This window comes from Psittacula echo (assembly GCF_963264785.1).
Source record: "Psittacula echo genome assembly, chromosome: Z".
Classification (NCBI taxonomy): domain Eukaryota; kingdom Metazoa; phylum Chordata; class Aves; order Psittaciformes; family Psittacidae; genus Psittacula; species Psittacula echo.
Genome location: NC_137742.1, coordinates 9,895,376 through 9,914,213, shown reverse-complemented (window position 1 = coordinate 9,914,213; position 18,838 = coordinate 9,895,376). Strand labels below are relative to the sequence as shown.

At 38.5% G+C, this 18,838-nt stretch overlaps 1 protein-coding gene across 1 annotated transcript in view; it reads left to right on the top strand.

Annotated features, from left to right (window-relative positions):
* KIAA1328 overlaps positions 1-18,838 on the top strand; it is a gene marked incomplete at both ends in the record, with an annotated part of 171,574 nt that overhangs the window by 96,118 nt on the left and 56,618 nt on the right. The gene's annotated exons all lie outside the window — the stretch shown is intronic.

Genomic DNA, 18,838 nt, shown 5'->3' with positions numbered 1-18,838 from the left:
CTGGAAGTGAGCTGCTTGGCTGGACAAGTGCTTGCCCTGTCCTGATACAGCACTTTCATGCTCCTAAACAAACTGTTGAGCCGTAATATCCTTGTCTTTTCCAAATGTTCAGGTCACACACATCTATAGATCTGCAGTTGTTTTGAAGGGATTGCTGGTAGGTGTGGACCTAAATGACGTTAGGTGTAGTAACTCCAGACAAGATAATGCATTTAAGAGGCTTCTAAACAGGAGCAATAATGTTGAGTAGTACTGGGTGATGCTGAAAGACTAATGAAAAAAGGCCTTTCGTTCAGTGAAGGCAGGCAGGATTAATTGTGAAATATAAATGAAATGCCTAGAACAAATGTCACTTGTGAGATGGAATAGCTTCAGACAATGACAGGAATCCATGTGTAAAGATTAGGGAATTGATAGATGTGCGCTGTAGGTAGCTGGATAGTAAATATGTAGCACAGTCTATCAGAACATACACTGGATAAAAGGCAGGTGAGTAAATGCTAAAATCTAGCTGCTAAACAGTCCCTGTGGTTGACGCTTAGACAAAACTTGTCCATTTTCTGCTATTTTACTGCTTATCACAGCTACATAACTGGACGGACAATACTGGTAGCAGGCTGTGGTGAGGCAAGAGCAGCCAAGGGGCCTGAAAGGTAAACTTTTGAAGGAAAAGCTCAATTACAGTTGTCTGTTCCAAGTTCCTCTTCATGTGGCCTGAGAAGATCCTGCATGCCCCCTTAGTCTTGTGTTGCGTTGAGCACGCAGTGACAGGAGAGAAGTGTTTCCGTTCATGTACATGTGAGAATGCTGATTTTGGGATGGAATAGAGCTCTCCCAAGAGGGAACAGCTTCAGAGGATAATTTAGACTTTGTGCCCCCCTTCCATCAATTATCATAACCTCATTTTCCACCCAACTCTGGTATGGGAAATGTAGTTTTCTGTGCTGAAAGAAATGATGACTCTTACTTTGATTATTCTACTTGGGTATTGCCATCAGTGCAGTACGTGCAGGTGCCAATTTTTTTTTTCAGTCAGAAAATTGAATTCAGAGGTTGATACTGATGCAGTTGAACACATACAAATTTCAGTACGAAATACGGGACTCCTAGAGTTCTAGTTAGTTGCTTTTGATGAATTGAAATAAATTCATATTCTCTTATTAAAAGGCCAGAGAAGAAGCTGAAATGCAACTCTGTATGCATGATTCTTTTTTAAAATGAAGGCTAAGAAAATCCCAATTGATACATATAAAACATAGCTTTCTAATTTATTGCTCAAGCATATGCAAAAAAGGCATTAATTTTCAGTAATATAAAATTCTCAATATGTAGTGCCTGGAGCTATGGTTTTGAACCTAAATTGCATGTATTTACTAAGCCATATAGCTTTGCAACGTGGAAAATGGAAGTGCATTTCAAATGTGTGCAGGGATTGCTATTACTAAAACCAGTTGTAATTTATAAGTGAAGAAAAGTAAAGCTTCAGATGGCAGATGAAGAGACACCTTTATTGACTCTGTATGCTTGGCTGCATGAGGTGCGTTCCTGAAAATGGGAAGCAAGTGCCATATTTTAAGGAATTTCAGAAGTCAAGCATCAAGAGGTAATAGAGTTGACCTCTAATTTCAGAAATCACAGGCTAACATTTGAGAGCATTTCACTTCCAAACTTTATTTAAAGCTCTGCTTAGCAATCAGTTTTATAACAGTAAGGATTTTTGGCTGGGAGACATTGGTTATACTGTTACCTAGCCGACTTTTTAACAGTAGACTTCAATGGCCTCTAAGAATGAGATTCTGCTACATCAGACTAGGTACAGATGTGGTTGGACTGGCCTTCTGTCCTTAGTTTCACAGATAGGGTTTGGCATCCTCTGTTCTTTTTTTTACCTTGAACAAAGTGCAATGTAGTTGGTCACTTACGTTTCTAACAGATTTTTTCATTCTTAGAAATTTGCTGTCTCCTTATTGAAATGTTTTAACTGGCATTTTTCTATCAGCCTCTTCCTGCAGTATCCATTAACCATCACTGCAGTATGTTATGTAGAGGCTGTGTCTTGGAATCCTCCATGGGTAGCTCTCAGCATAGGTGCTGCTCGCCTTACAAAGGTGTTAAGTAAATACAGGTTTTGGATGTATAGTTAGTGTACAATTGATACCACCCAGTGTTCCCTTCACATAAAAGTAAAGATTCAATGTGAACACAGCGTTGCTTTTTACAAAATGACAGAACTTTTGCTTTCAGTACAGAATTGTAAATTCTTAGAAAAGTGAAAGTTAAAAAGTATAAGTGTTTTCCTATTAGAGATGAAGCTTCAGCACGGGTGAGATGAAACTGTGACTTGCACGCTGCTTGCTACCTGCTCTTAACTGGACCATATTCTTGTATGTCTGTCACTTTTGGTATGAATAGAAGTTTTGCGTGTGGGAACTGCCACCAGTAAGACACATGAACACAATTAAACATCGCTTTGCATGTTCAGAGTGATTACTAGCATAACAAACTGCCTGTCATCCTTAAAAAAAAAATGGAAGGAGGAATTTAATGGTATTTTCTCTGAAGCAATTTTCTGTAGGTTATTCATAAATATCCATACCTGCTTTCTGAATATAGAAATTGAGCTTTATTAATACATAATACATAAATTTGTACAAAAGCAAAACATTCTTTTACTAGCTGGACTGTAAAAGCAAGAGGTTTTAAGAAGATGCTCAGTAACACACAGTGGATGAATAAGGCCTCTATTTACAGGAAATACAACATAGGTATAAGGCAAATGTGGGACAAGATTTCTAGGTAGGCATTTTATCTTTTATTAAACTGGACTGGTATGCCTGGGGAAATTAATAAGGCTCTGGACAGCCAAACTTTTTTTGTGATCTGAAATGGAAATAACAGATTTCAAAGTACAGCTTGACAGCAATTACAGTTTGGTTAATATCTATTTAGGATATTTAGGTATTTTTCTGCAAAGTGTAAAATCCTAGGTTAGCCTCAATTTATTCAGCAACTCATGAAGTCATGAATAAATACCACACATAGTGCTTACGTTTGGGGTTGTTTTTTGATTATTTTTGGGGTTTTGTGAGGTTTTTTTAAGTGCAATTGTGTTGTACAGTTGTCCGGCCTATTATGTATTGTTAGCAGTCTGCTCTCATGCCTGTTAGTGTTTATAAGCTAGAATGCTGTTTATAGGTCTGCTTGCGTTTCTTTCATGTTTGGAGAAAAGAGGGGGGGGTTGCTTCCACAATACAAGGTGATTATTGGCAAAGCCAAGAAATTCTTTCTACTGCATTAACTCCTTTGTCAAATGGTACACTTATTATACAGGGAGGCTATTTGGACAATTCAAATGAACTTGAAATAGCCCTATTACTTCAGCACCGCAAATAGGAAAAGGGAAAATAGCAGGACAGAAGGCACAATTTTCATGCTAAGGTTCCTACTCTACTTTACTGATGAGGAAATGAGCTGCCACATCTGCTGTGCTGTGACAAGATGTGGACAGGATATGTCCAGAAGACTGTATGGGAACTGGAATACAGGCAGATGATGGAATTGTTTGAGCTGTAGGCTATCTGTGCTGTCACATTTAATGGCATACACTCAGCATCATCACAGGCAATAGTGAGGCAGAGCACAAGTATGTGAAGTACCATGGCTTTTTGCTCTTTCCAGAAATTAATTTCTTAGATTTATTAGACTGGTGCAGAAACACTAATTTTTGCTGATATGGGTGTAGCAGCAGTGCCAAGAACATGGCAATTTAACCAATTTACAATTTAGCACTGCTTACCCAAAGCTGAATAAAAGAAGCAATTAGAAATGGAACTAGAAGAATTTCTGGTAGATGTTTTTTTGCAGCAGCATTACAGTGTGAGTGATATCAGTGTAGCTGATTGGATTTCTCTTTACATGTAAAGATTCTGTTGGTTTGGGTCTGGATTGCAGTTTTGATTTTGTTTTTTTTATTTTTTTCAGTGGCTGATTATTGGCATTCAGATTGATAGGTACAATCAATTTCAGACAGATTAATTTATGAATGATTTTTTAAAATATAAAAATTGTTCGTAATTCTCTTAACTCTTTGGAGCTGCTAACCCAGAGTAGCCCTTCTGTAATAGCCTCCCATAGGCCTGTAACCAGAGCTACTGGTTTTCTGTTCTTCCAGAATTTGGACCACTTCAGCTTTGAGGTTTTTAATGCCTATGTTTTGAGCAATCTGATTGTGACTAAGATTCAGAGAGGTCCCTTTTATTCCTTGACCTCAGTTTCTTTGTCCATAGAACAAGGATAACAGTGCTTAGTTACTGCCAGGAATATTCAGGCATAACGTATATAAATACCTCTAAAGGTTACAGGTTCTCTTAAAGTGCCTTGTGTTTCTGTTGATTTTATGTTAAGTAGAAAACTGTATGTATGTGTGGTAGTGGTGGTGCGTGGGGGAGTGGGGGGTGTTCAATCATCCAGTGTCAAGTTTTGTTTTATTTTTATAATGATTTATGCAGTTGTTAATCAACAACTGACTCCTCTGAAGAAACTTTGGGGAGATCACGTATTTAGAAACAATCTGGCTTCTAGTATTTTCTCTCCATTGTGCTTTTCTTCCTTTGTTCTTTTGTTCTGTATTATGAAGGGCATTTGCATGAAAACAAGATTTTTGTTTCTTAAGAGTTCATCTGCTCCTGCTGCTTATTCCCCACCTGGCCATAATCCTCCATTTGTGACATCTCAATTGGTGGCTGTGCAAATGATTATGATGTCAAAGACAGGATTATGACTTCAGGTGAGAAACAAACCGCAGGAACTGGTGAACTTAGGAGAAATGCTCATCTAGATTCTTCTCTAACCATTTTTATGTTAAAAAGCACAAGAGAAATGCAGACAGATTATGTATGCCTATACAAAATAACTGATGTATAAGCAAATTGTGTCATACTGGTGAGTAATATGACAAATCTGTTCTTTAAATTATGTTCAACTGTTCTTATTCTCTAGTTTCATCCACAGAAAAATACAATAGTGGGATAATATCCAGGGACAGTGTGATTAGGTCATAGCTGTTTGGGTTTTACCATATTATGAATCTTGTAATGAACTTTTTCTGTATTCCTCAGTTGTAACACTGTGTCCTTAGTGTGATTATTAGGTTTGATTAAAAACATAGTCAGACCCAAACTGTAATTAAAAACATAGAGCCAAAGTGTGGACTACCAACGAGTTAACTGGGGTCCCTGGTGAGGGTGTGGTTTTGGACTAGATCAAGCTCTAGTTTGTGATACAATGGGTGGTTCTTGAAATTGCCCGAATTCTCCTATTTGTTTGGGGATTTTTCTCCTATTTAATATTGCACTTCTTTTTTGTTCCTGAGGGACCCCACCCCACACTGCCGCTGAAAACGGTTTCTCTAAAGGGTTTTTGCATGATACCTCCTTTTGAGATTTGCTGTCTGCAGTTGGAGTCCTATGACAGTAATTAGCTTGCATAGTTCTGCAGGTGTTTACTACTGTTCATTGAATAGTGGGAGAATGACATTTGCTAAAAAAAACATTACAGGTATGAGAATTATAATGCAAGGTGTGTGTGTGATAACACTAGTTGATGTAACTAATACCTGAGATTAGCTCTTTGGCAAAGTGAATGGTGGTCTCTGAGGAGATTGCTCAACCGAAGCCTCATCCAGGGAATTGGCTTGTTGGCTTCTGCTGCTGAAGCTGTTAGTGGTGGTTGCCACTTCTGCTAGCTAATACTAAGGTTATTACATTGGCAATTTTGAGTTAGAAAATAGTTTTTCCCTTTCTGTGTTATTTCAAGAATGGCTTCTTACAGATGCATTCGGTATTTCTTTTGAGGCATTTGTCAATTTTGGGGTGTAGTTTGTGAAATTAAATGCAAGAAATTGTGTTATGCTGTATGCATGTAATACTGTCCTGCGTCATACTGTCAACTAGGTGAAAATAGGAGGGAAGAGAGGAGTTAATAATCACAGAATTAAAGGTATTGAAAGTCATCCAATCCACAAGTTTGATATTTGAAGTACTCCCAGCTTCAGAGAAACCATGGGGAGTGGGGTTTTTTAAGCAGATTTGAAGTAGTTATCTTCAGGAACCCAGTAATTAAAATCACAAGTTGGTAACATTTTTATTGCAAGCAATTCTAGTGGTGAGATTAACATTAGATAATCTTATCATGAAATAACCAGGCACCCCATGATGATCTGACAGATGAGAGGCTGCACAGAGATCCTGGTTCCCCAAGGGCTGCGATTGTTTTATGGTTTAATCTTATGATAACTGTGCTTTGGTTTTGCCCTTTTCTAAGGGTTTCATACAGTACACATTCCCCCCACCCTCTCATAAATTTGTAATTTAACACCACTCTAGGAAATGGCAAATCAGCATGAAACTATTAATCTTATCTCGTATCATGAAACAGACACTGATCCAAGAGATGTGATTATTTTGCTTCTGGTCATTATCCAGACGGAAAGCTAGGCTTGGGCATTCGTATCATCAACACTTCTGTCATCAGAAAGCAAAAGATTTCAAAAACAAAGAGAAATTCTAGAATCAATCTTGTTTAACATTTCATTCCAAAAATACCGTGTGGCACCAAACTCCTTTTACTGGTCACTTAGTGATCAGCTGCGGTATTAAAGCTCTCATTTCTGCTCTATGTCTACAGCTTCATTTCCGAGGCATTTAAAGCATAATAAAGGACCTGAATGTCAGGCATGAGGGCTTTAAATAATCTGTAGTGATTTTAATGAGTTCAGTCACAATTGCCACAGGTTTGTCGTGCTTCATAAGTATTTCTGAGATGGAGCTTGCAGTCAGACTCTCTGCTGCCAAGTTGCTTTTCGGTCTTTTGAGGAGGATGGAAACTGGCTCCTGTTCAGTCCTGCACAACTGAATCTGCTTTAGCTTGAACTGCTCTGGAAATAGCCAGCTGCATCCCCTCCCCTCCAATGAAATTTGTTGTGAACAAGAAATTCAGTTTTAATTTGTATTACTGTTCAGCTAATTAAAGAAAACCCATTTCAAATACCTCACTGAACCAATGTGATTTGGCTTTCTTCTTTTCTTTACTCTTGGCCATCCCTTTTTTTTCTCTCCACTCAGTTCTGAATATTTGCAGTTTCATATCTTCTCTCTCATCAGGTTTGTGGCACTTGAAAAGATGCATTTAATATGTAAATGTTGGAATCCCTTTTTTGCCTCTCCATTAACATAGACCTTCCTGCTCTACAGCAATATTTGGGAAGAAGTATTTTATTTTTCTTTTACTATTTACAAATCCCAAATGTCTTTACAAATATGGAAACACGTGGTGAGAATTTCTTCTCTGCTCAACTGGATGGTTCAACTATGTTCCTGGAGGGAGTGAATTTTACTGCTGACCTAATTCTGCTCCCGTTAGAGTTGGCACTGAGTGGTTTTAGAGATTTTCAGCCTCAAAGCATTACTATTCTTTGTTGAATCCAGAGTTTAAGAAGGAGAGCTGAAGTGCAGCTCTTTCAGATGGAATAAAGAAGGCTTAAGCCTGGTACTTGGAATACATTTATTAACTAACTCTATCCAAAGAAGTGGCCTGGGAACCCAGATAGAGGAACCTTCACTCTCTGACAGAATTTTGTCAGAATTTCCAAAATTGGTACTTTTTTGCATCATGCACTGTCTCTGCTTTCTGCATCACTGGCTGTTTCTGCTTTCTTCATTTGTGTGGGTTTATTGTACAGATTAAGTTAACAAATTGGGGAATGATAAGTCAGAGCAAAGGTGCAATACATAAATACAAACTTCTTCAGTTTTCCCTGGGAGGAAGAAAACTCCTTTCAACAATTGGATCCCTATTTAAGAATTATTAATGTCAAATTTTGGTTGTCGTATCTGCTACATTAATTTCAATCAAGTGGGGAACAGATTATTTTTTTTGTTTTAAATGCATAACAGTTAGGGTCCAGGTTGAAAAGAGCACAGGAGGTATGTAACACTTGGTCATAGCTGGAGAGCCAGTGCTCTTAGATTGGCACAGAACATTAAAATAATGGTCCGTTATTAAAAGGAAGGCATGTATCTCCATTCAAACTTGGACTATACCATAGGGGTTCATAGTTGGAAACTGTCCCACCATGTCCCCTGTCCTTCAGCTTCTAAGCAGGGCATATTGGTAACTATTAATGTAACACTATAAATACATACTTAATTCTTTTTCAAATTTTTTTGTGCTTATGAGAAAGGCCTGGGTTCTGTGCAAGGATTTCTCTTCAGGCTGTTGCAAATGCTTTTAGACTTACGAGCTTTTCTAAAGTAAACTCACTTAAATAAACCTGTGGGTAGGATTTTACTTGGTCTGTCTCTCCAGACTGCAGTGTCTCAGAGTGAAAGCGATAGCCTCACAAGGTCACTGCTGCCCTGGAGTAGCAGAGGGCCTTTCAATTTATGCTTGGTCATGCCCTTTTAACTTAATGGTCTCCTTCACACAAGCTGGTAGTGATGGATGTCCATTCAGACAACCTAATGGCCTATGGTAACTACAGAAGAGCCTTTATATCAATATTCTGCAGCTGAGACCCATCAGGATGTACTGTCAAACTGCTCTACACCATGTCCAGGACCATTTTATGCAAATAATAGCTGTGATACCATTGCTATACTTTATGGTGTCAAGCAGGACTGTAAAAGATCATTTCCGTGGGTCAAGAGGAAGTTGATCTTTGTAGCTTGATATATCAGAGGTCATTTCCCTCTGTCAGCTGTTGCTACCTTGAGCAGTACTAAACCAACTGCAGAATGACCTCAGCTCTGAAGGAATCTCAGCCATAGATAGAAAGTCTGCCTGGAGATCCTCAGTGGCATTTCAAGTGTGGCAAGAGTATTCTGAAGTCAGCAACTTCATGGTGAGCTTCAAAAGATAACAGCTGGCTTACCCCCAGGGAATGAGAGATTGGTATTTGCTTCATGCTTGCTCCTACTCCTCGATTCAACTTTTCCTGCAATCTTTCATTAGTTAATTTATGTACCTGTTTGAGGTACTGCAAGCCTGCCAAATAGAAAACATTTCATTTCTCACTGAAATCCCAGCCTGTATGCCAAGACGACCTGAATTTTTATGTTCAGGGACTGAGCCTTCCAGATTCAAGTGAGATAGTTTGCCTGTGTTGCTCACGGGTCTCAGGGGATACCTGTCCAATGCAGAGACTGTCACATTAGGTAACAGTTTGAGATACCTTGCTGTGAATCTGTTTAAGTGAAACTTCTCCAGGGCTTATTGTGTTTTCCACGAAACTTCCAGCTACATGTGTTCTTAGTAAAAAAATGTTCATGTCTTTTCCATTTGTGGAGTGCCATTTGCATTTTCATGGACTTCCTATGTAACTGTAAACTAAGATGCTGACTTCTGATAAGAAATGAAGTGCTTGCTAATGCAAGTCGTATTAAACTCATTAAAGGTATGTGAACTAGCAGTGGATGAAAAGACTGAAGCAGGAACTGGAAACATAATATATATGTAATATCTGCCCATCATGAAGTTGTGCCATCGTTCAGAGAAGACTCAGCCTTTCAAGCTCCTCGGTAGCAACTTCAGTGTTACTTATCTACCAGTTCATCCACCTATATGTTGCATTGTACCCTTTAATGCGTTAGGAGCATACATGTTTTTTTCCAGTATTACTGTAGAACAGAAGTAGTTTGTGTTCCCATTTTTATGCAGTCTAGCAGGTTAATTTGTCGTTTCCTCACTTACTTAAAGAAGTTGTTCCTGGTAGTTTAGTCACCTTGGCATGACATCAAGTTTTGACATGACAGCAAGTTCCTACATATTAGGTGCTGTGGACTGGCCGTTTTAGCTTCATTTCTAGTGCCAGAGACGTAAGTTACCCCAGGTATACTACTCTTGTCTTTACTGTGGGTTATTGTAGGGTAAAAGTATGCAAGTTGTGATCTCAAAGCTGATGAGACCATGAGCAGTTGATGTTTAAGCCTTCATACAACTGCTAATAAATGGCATATGTACTGGGTTTCGAAATGTGAAGAGGTCAAGTACCGTGGTTCCGACTTGATTCTTCTAGAGGATTTTCTTAATTTTCTGCTGCCAAGGCTGTTTAACACATAATCATGGGGCTGCCTATTGTTCTATCTTGCTCAGGCATTTGTCCATTACAAGCCAGATGTTGATGCGTTGGTCTTGTTGAGTCTTTGTTCTGAAGAACAGCTTCATTACAAAATAAAAGAGTCCTCTTAAAAAGCTTTTATTTCTTATGTGAAACTTCTTCTTTGACAAGATGAAGGGAGTCAGGCTGTCTTTAATGGGATTGCATTGAAATGTCTGCAACTCTTGTTGTCATTCCTTGGCATGATCGTTACTTGAGGGGCAGATTAGAGGTCAATCAGCCACAGCCACTGGGGCGCCCACAGCTAGCCTCAGGATACTCCCTACAAATGTAAGATCAAAAGGGCAGGCACATGAAAATTACTGTTTACTTTTTATGAATTATTTCCCAGAGATGGGATCATTAGCAGAATCTAAATGCCGGCTGCCTCTTAGTGCAAGGACACTCCTGACAGAGTGCGCTTGCTTGAGTACACCTTTCCACTCTTAAAGTCAAAAGATTATCTGTTTCTGCTTTTGTGTGATTTCTATATTATTTATAAATAAGTTTCTGATTGTTTTTCCCCGAAATACTGTCACTACTTCTGAACATGCTTATGATTCTTAGATGTCTTCCATTTCTATTGTTTGTGCAGGGAAGGTATTTGAAAGACTGTGTTCATACCCCAGGGACTCAGCAAGAGATGCTTACCTTCCGAAGGAAGTAAAATTTCCTGGTAATTTTCCTGAGTGAATAGTGGCTATTGCTTAAAATTCATAGCTGGCCAGTGGGTACCACAGTTACCCCTACTGTAAATATGGGGGACAGGTGAATATTGGCTGTCATGGTGAGGTACATGTTGGCAAATGCTGATTCAATGTCTGCTCCTGTGGCAATCTTCACATATCAAACTCTACACATTCTTATCCACATAAATATCTAGCTTCTGTTTGATCACAGAAATCAGGGCTATTTAGAAGGGTTGCGGTGTATTTGCCCTTTTGTCTTGTGTCTGGAGCTATGAAAGCGTGGCTTTGGAGCAAATGCTGATTGGATTCAAAAAAGACTGGCAGTAGCTAGGAACATGTGTAGCCCCTGGTATGGTAAACTTGTGATTCCAAGTAGAAAACTATTTGCTTTTTAAAATAACTTTGAAAAACTTACCTTGAAGGACCCAATACATGGCGGATATTACTCTTTAATGAAAACCAATATGAACTTTCCTCTTATCATCCAACATGTTACTACCCTTAATGTGAAATAATCAAATGCTGCCCAGCATAGGAATGAAACTAAATCTGGCTGGCAACCAAAATAAAATCCCTCATAGCTATTTTTGTATGTTCTTAAAATGTGTGCTGTGAGATTAGGCAGTTGTCTTTTTTTTTTTTTTTCTTTTCTGCTATTTTTCTTTAAAAGTTAAAAAAAATCTGCCTTGCAGTCCCCTCCTATGATAAAATGCAGAAAATCCAATGTTATATTCCTTTATCTAAATCCTCATCCTTCCTAATCTGGCTAGACATTTTGGAAAGGTATGCTTTTACTTATTTGGCATGATGTTTTCTCAATGTCACTGTTTTTTTTTGGCTTTCATCTTGACAGCAGTAGATAGAGAACTTCTTGCTAGCGTTTAAAAGGATAAACTGAACATCTCCTTTCCATCTTTTCCTCTTGCTGTTGGATAGAGCTCAGGAAACTTTTTAATCCTTGCAAAGCAGTGACAGTGAAAAGGAAACGTGTCTGCAGATGAGTGGGGTTGCTGGGTCCTCCCTAGGGGTCTGCAAGTGACCCCTCTGCAGGAGTGGGTCTGGGGTTTACTGCAGCAGCATTCAAAAGGTTGAGGCACAGATACTATAAAAATAAGCCTGTTGAGGCACAGTTTAGGCTTGTACTGAGCTGCACTGAGTCTCAAAAGTTTTCTGAGATACATCTTGGACTTCTAAAGTTAGATCAGCACTAAATGGAGGGGTCTGTACACCTCCCTTCAGTCATGCAGCCGTGCTCTCAGGTTCCTGGGATGTCGGAGGGCAACTGATTCAGAGCCAGGAGGGGGCATGCTTGCTCTGTGTTTCTTGCAGACTTTACACTGAGGTGGAATCAGATACTTAACTGTGCCTCACCATCTTGGATATCTTTGCTGTTGATATCTTCTTGTTGTCATAGTCATCATGGAAAACAATGGTTTTAAGATACCTTTTATTGCATCTGTGCTTCAGAGGCTGTTACATTCCCTTTTTCTTATAATGTGCCACAGAGGTCCTTAAATGTCCACACTGAAGTAGTACGTCTTGAAGCCGATACCCAAATCCAGATGGGTCTTCCCAGTGCTGTTAGGATGGGAGGATGGTGGAGGTACCTTCTCCACCCAAGTGCTAATAAATGCAAGGTATACTTGTCAACTGATAGCTATTAAATTAACATTTTCATTTCACTGTGTGTAGCCTTATCTTTACACACAGGTGTATATGTGTTGGGAGAGGGGCTATTTTTGGCTGTACTGTACGAAAGCCTGAAGGTAATGAGCTGTGCATAGTAAATCTTGCTTAGTCCATAATTTCCACTACATTTCAAGTTAAGGGCCTAAATTAGGGTTAGTGTCAGACTTGCTCTTTTGCTATGTCCTAATTTTGTTTTAAAAGCACATAGCTAAGGACTTTAATACGTTTTAGATTCAGTGCTTGTAAGTTACACTAAAATCCCTCAGGGAGCCGAAATAACTTATTAAAACCTTGCAAATGTTTTTGACTGCTGCATTCTATTATTTTCCATTCCAGTGGTAGCATACAGCCTCTGCTGCTGACGGGTGGAGGAACGCAAACCTCCAGGGCCCATTAGACTTAACTTGTTTACTGCATTGATATCTATATGTTAAATGACAAGAGAGTTCAGGTTATTGAATAATTTAAAATTCAGCTCTAATTGGTGTCATATGACCTGGAAAAGGCCATGGATGACGCCAGGAGCATGCTGTGAAACTCTTATAAATAATTCATAAATTAGATCATTCATTTGCCTGGATGTCTTGTTAAATGCAGAAGTTTGTAAGTAATAACTGATGATATAACACCTGTAAGTATTTAGTTCATATGCTGGAAGGTAATCTACCTTGATGATCTTCTAGCAAAACCTGCCAGAGTACGAGAGTTAATTGCACTAGGGAGAATGCACTACATTTATTTGGGATGGGCTTTGGCAAGGCATACCGTGCAGATGTTGCATTACACATTCTCTATCAGCTAGACAACTATTCTGTGTATGCCCATGTTAAAAATGCAGCTCATCACTCTTCTGCCCTTATTTCACATGAACTCCAAATGCACTGGGAAATGGTAGTGACCTGCTCTGCTCACATATAGTATAGTTTTTGAAATATTTATCTAGGTCTTGAACTACTGATTCTTCAGTAAAATAAAGGGCAGAAGTAAAAAATTGAAGTCAGAAAATTGTGATTTTTCGTTTTTATAATGTTGGCAGCACATTGAATGTTAATAGTTAGACCTGGTGCTGTCAACATTAGTATATTGGCATTTTTCTATAGTGCAAAGAGGAACAATAGTTTTGTTTTGGAAAACAAACATATTTGCTTAATTTTAGTGGTCAGGTATTGCATTGCCGTATGTAGGTACTGTTTGGGCTTAATGGGCATTCTGCTCACAGTGACTTCAGGGCTCAACGTACAGGCTCCTCGCTTTAGTTTTTTGGAGCACTGTATTATTAATGACTCCCTTATCAGCCAGCATAAAACCAGGTTGCTGATCTGAAATGGAAGCATTTGTTAGAGATTAGCTACAATATTTGTGTAGCTGCAGAAGAAGGGTGGCATGTTTATTAATGCAAAATATACACTTTAAATCTGAGTGCCAGCAAATGCTCACATGCCACTTTGAGTGCAGGTTTTTTTTGTGCACCTGGCATTCCAGCTCAAACCCTCTTAACAAAGAGGAGGAAAAAAACTGAAGGCAACACAAACATAGGAGGTGTTCCTCTGCTGTCAGCTCACAGCTACAGATTCACTCTTTTGAGATGTGAACCTATTCTATTATTTCTTTTTTTATTATTTGCTACACCTGTTCACTATATTGAGTTCACTTGATTTTTACAGGAAAAATACAGGCTTGTGGCTGTCATTCATGTGCTGATTCTTTGAACTGAGACCACTTGTTTTATTCAGTGAATATGGCAATCATAGCCATACATAATTTCTACAGAAAATGATGTTTTATTTCTTGCTTGGAAAATGGTCAGCTTACCTTCTGAGTTATCTACTATATTTATCTTAGATACTGATAGATACAGTTGCTGAACTGTTATGTGGGCACTTTGTAATATTAGGTTACTTATGGTAGAGATTTTAATAAAGGATTATGTGATTTAAAAAAAATATAATTGATAGACTTCAGTGGGTCTTACTAATTTACTTCAAAATCTTTACCTTTTATATTCTCCTTGATAAATTCTTGCAGACTCTTGGAAAGAATAGCTCCTTAATCACTGGTAATGCACTTCAAATAGTCCTATCATTTGAAATAATTGTCCTTAAAATGGCATTTCTGTTGCCCCAATATTCTACCTGAGCTTATTTATAATATATACTTCTCATTCTACTGACAAGAGCAAGTGCTTATACTGTCGATAGACCTGCAAACCGAAAGCCAAGCTTTATTCATGCGAGACCCATACATCAGCAATGCATAGTGGAGACTGAGTTCCAGGTTTAAGATGTATACCCTAGTGAGTGAGTCAGCTAGATCACTAATAGAATCATAGAATTACTTAGGTTTGAAAAGACCTTCAAGATCATTGAGACCAACTGTTAACCCAACACTGCCAAGTCTACCACTAAACCGTGTCAGTCGTGCATCTATGCATCTTTTAAATACCTCCAGGGATGGTGACTCCACCACTTCCTTGTGCAGCCCATTCCAATGCTTGACAACCCTTTTGGTGAAGACATTTTTCCTAATAAATTTTGCTAGAGCCTGTCCAAACAAAAGCAATGAAGCTGGTGAAGAGTGTAGAGATACATGCCCTTGGTGCTCTTAAAGGTGCCACTGTATATGGTAGCCTGTCATTTGTCCATTTGGAAGTTTTTGCATCATCTTTAATTCTCTGGATTTCTCCTCTGGTTTTTGCTTTTATTCATTCTTGGCTTTGTCCAGGGTCCATGCTCAGACCAGCACATGGACTAGTTCTAAACTTGCATGTTTCTCCCTCTGTTTCTACCCCACTAAAGAAATCCTAGGGCTGAAAACCCAGGTTAGAGGAATGTTCTAAAGATACAATTGAGAACAGTTTTAGTTCATTGTCTTTTTTTTTTATTATTATTATTCAAATATATTTTAGCTACAAACTGCAAACCCAGATGCTATGGGTTAAACACTAACACTGTTAACATCTGTAGGAATTCTGTTGTTCACAGTAGCAGCGCTGTGTTTTACTAGAACCCTAGCTTTTGTCCTCAGAGTGCAAAACTTTTCAAGGTAACGATTTTGGGCTGTTTCTTAAACATGTTTTGTACATGCAGAGCTACCAGTGAAGTCTGTCAGGACCTTGCCTGTGTTAAGATTGTAAGATCTGATCAGTTACTAGTTCATCTCTTGCAGTACAAAGCCCTGTGTGCTGGAGTCAGTCTGTAAATGCATCTCCTCTACTAGTGCTGTGAATTAACACTGCAGAGCACACAAGTTGCATTTAAGAAGAATTTGCACAGATTATAATGCTGTGTGCATAAAACTGGTGCACTGTTTGTCTGTTTGTAGGAAGTTTTAAGGACTAGATGTTTGTTTAAGCTCTGCTCTGAATCCCTGAGCAAAAATTACTGGGATTGCAGTAAAGATTTCTTGGAGCTCCCCACGTGTCTTTCTTTTTAACCCCCTCTGAAGATTATTTGAACTATTTTTTAATATCTCCTTGTTTCCATGCAAGACTTTCACATCTGATCAAGTCTTATTAACTCCATATGTTGCAAGGAACACTCTGAGTTTGTTTGTTTGTTTAAGCCTCAGTTAAAAGAAGTTGGATCTTTAAATACCGTACAGCAAGCCTGGAAGAGCTCCATGGAGGGGAGAGCACAGCTGTTCCATCATAGCCCGTCATGGTTTCCATGTGTCCCATAGGCATTATCTTTCTTAAACTCATCTCGCAAAATTACCTGATTCCTTATGCTTGTGTGTCTTTAGACTTATGGTAATAGGAAGGTGTTTGGATTTTTATTTTTTTTCCTTTTTTGGGGGGGCTTTTTTTTCCCCCTTCACCTGGCCTGCATCTTCCATCTTACAGGTCTGTCATGGCATGCTCCCATCTCATCTGATCCCTCATAAGTGCAAAAGTCCCTTTTCTCTGCCACCTCTATCATCCAAATGTAGTTTTTAGTTAAAGCATTGGCAGAAAAACACAAATTGCTGAAAAATTTGTTGACTGGCTTCTGACTTCTAATAGTTTTTTTTCCTGTGGGGTTAGACCCTGCAAAGTACTGAGTAGCTGTCAGAGGCATGCTGGAACTTAGTCTTCTGCCTAACATGACCTCCTTTGAAAGAATAAAAAGGCCCCACTTGCATTCAAAGACATTAATGAGAATTTTTCCCCCCTGCAAACATATTGTAACTGTGAAATAACATTAAAGTTTCTCTGCCTTGTTATGAAGTCTTTAAATGTCAATGCCATTTCTGAGACCATCAGGGCAGATTTAATGGTGGCCAAGGTCAACAAATGCTAACTGGTACCTCTCTTTTAGGGCCTTCAGGGACTCTTAATAGAGTCTCAGCCATGAAGTTAATTTGCGATGTGGACCTTTATTCTTAAACCTGCTACTGATGATTATTTTGTACCATCTTCATTTGTGTGCTTAGCTTTCTTAACATTCTCTTGTCTTTTCAGTCAATAAACCAAACTGCTAAAATACAGAATTTCTCAGTTATTTCATCTTTTGAGTCTTCTCTTTTTTGCTGTTTTTTACTTCTTTTTATGGGCTGCACAAGGATAGGTGTATGCTTTCTGTACACCACCCTAAGTTGCCAGCTCTGGTAGGATCCTATAAGAATACCTCCAGGTCTGCCACCTTCTGCTGTCCTGGAGGCTGGGAAACTGGCCATTTTGAAAGCCTTTCTCTGTCGGTGCCCTAAATGCTTCATTAACAGAAGCAGGTGAGGTATGAAATGAGAGACAACACATAACCATGCAATTCTCTTACTTTCCCTTTTTTGTAATATTTCTTCCTGTTTCTGTTCATCCCTTTATGCGTTGTCTAATTTAGATTAAAAGGGCTTTGTAGCCTTTATTTGTCTACAAAATACTGCAGACAAGGATGGAATGCTGGAAATAATAAATAACCAAACTCTGTCTTTTTCTGCTCAGTTGCCCTGCCAGCCCCTCTGACTTTAAAATATTTTAATGTCCTGCACTTTTCACCCAGTCCAAGCACCAGACTTTGCTCAGACATTTAGCACTGACATTAATGCAAATGCCTCCAACTCACTGGGCTCTTTAAGCAAACTGTGACATCCTTGGCTTTCAATCACATGGCAGAGTGGATGTATTTGTAGCCACAAAACTGGAAATAATAAAATATCAGTATTCAGGTGCTAATCCATGTTAATTTACATTCTGTGAAGTCTACAAGAAACTTGTAATTGGTTGTCTTGAAGGGCAGCAGAGTATATTTGGTATTTTGTTTGTTTATAAAAATAATTTAAATTATACATATAAAACACTGCATAGATTTAGATTATATCTCTCTTCTAATCATCGCTGGACGCTTGCTTGCATTCCTGAATTCTAGTGTTTTGAGGCTTGCTGACTGTCTTCCACTCTATGTGGTAATACCTATCTATTGTAAGCGTGGACAGAGTGCAAATAAGACTTTTCCATCAGTGGATACCAAATTTCCCTGCTAAACCACTTTCACTGCAGCGGTTTTCTTATCTTTAACAAACCTGTCTTCTGTAATTAAAAGAATTAGATCTTTGTGAAAGGTCCCAAAGGTTGCAGGAGTTTAAATTCGGCACGTTATTGAAATTAATGCACAGGTCTAGCAAAAGAAATGCGAATACCTGATTCACTGCTGTTCTGATGTGCATGAAAACTCAAATGTTTAACTGCCTACATGAACCATAGTGCAAAGATACTTCGGGATATAAGTAGGATTTTGATGTCTCTTACACAATATCCACGAGTATAACAAAACGACTAGAATTTGCTTGCACTGGGTTGACAAATGTGAATTACAGTTGGTTCCTTTCTTCAGAGTTTTATCAGAGTATAATCACTTGCCCAGCTTAATTGAAAAATCACTTACGTTTATAGCTGAACTTAAACATGTTTTGTATTTAAATGACAGCTTTTGATGTACAACCATTTTTTACAGAAAGTAGTTGGTTTTTATCTGTGTTTCTGTAAAGATATTTCAGAAACTCTCATCAAATTTCCAGCGGTAAGTAATATCCTATTCAGTGCAAGGTGAAATGTTTTACATCAAATCTCCTGCTGTGTAATGGCCAATCAAAGAGTATTTATAGTGGCTGAATGGATTTTTTGGCTCGGTATTCAAAATTAAACATTTTCAAACCTTAACATTTAATGCTTTTTGCCACTCTTCAAGTTGATTTTATGTAACCCTAGATGCTCACAACTACTTGATACTCTGAAGTGACTCATTTTATGCTGAAGATCCCACAGGCAGTAGTTTTACATTTATTACAATTGTGTAGATGGAATGAAATGTAGATTTAATAGCAGATTCGTATCTGT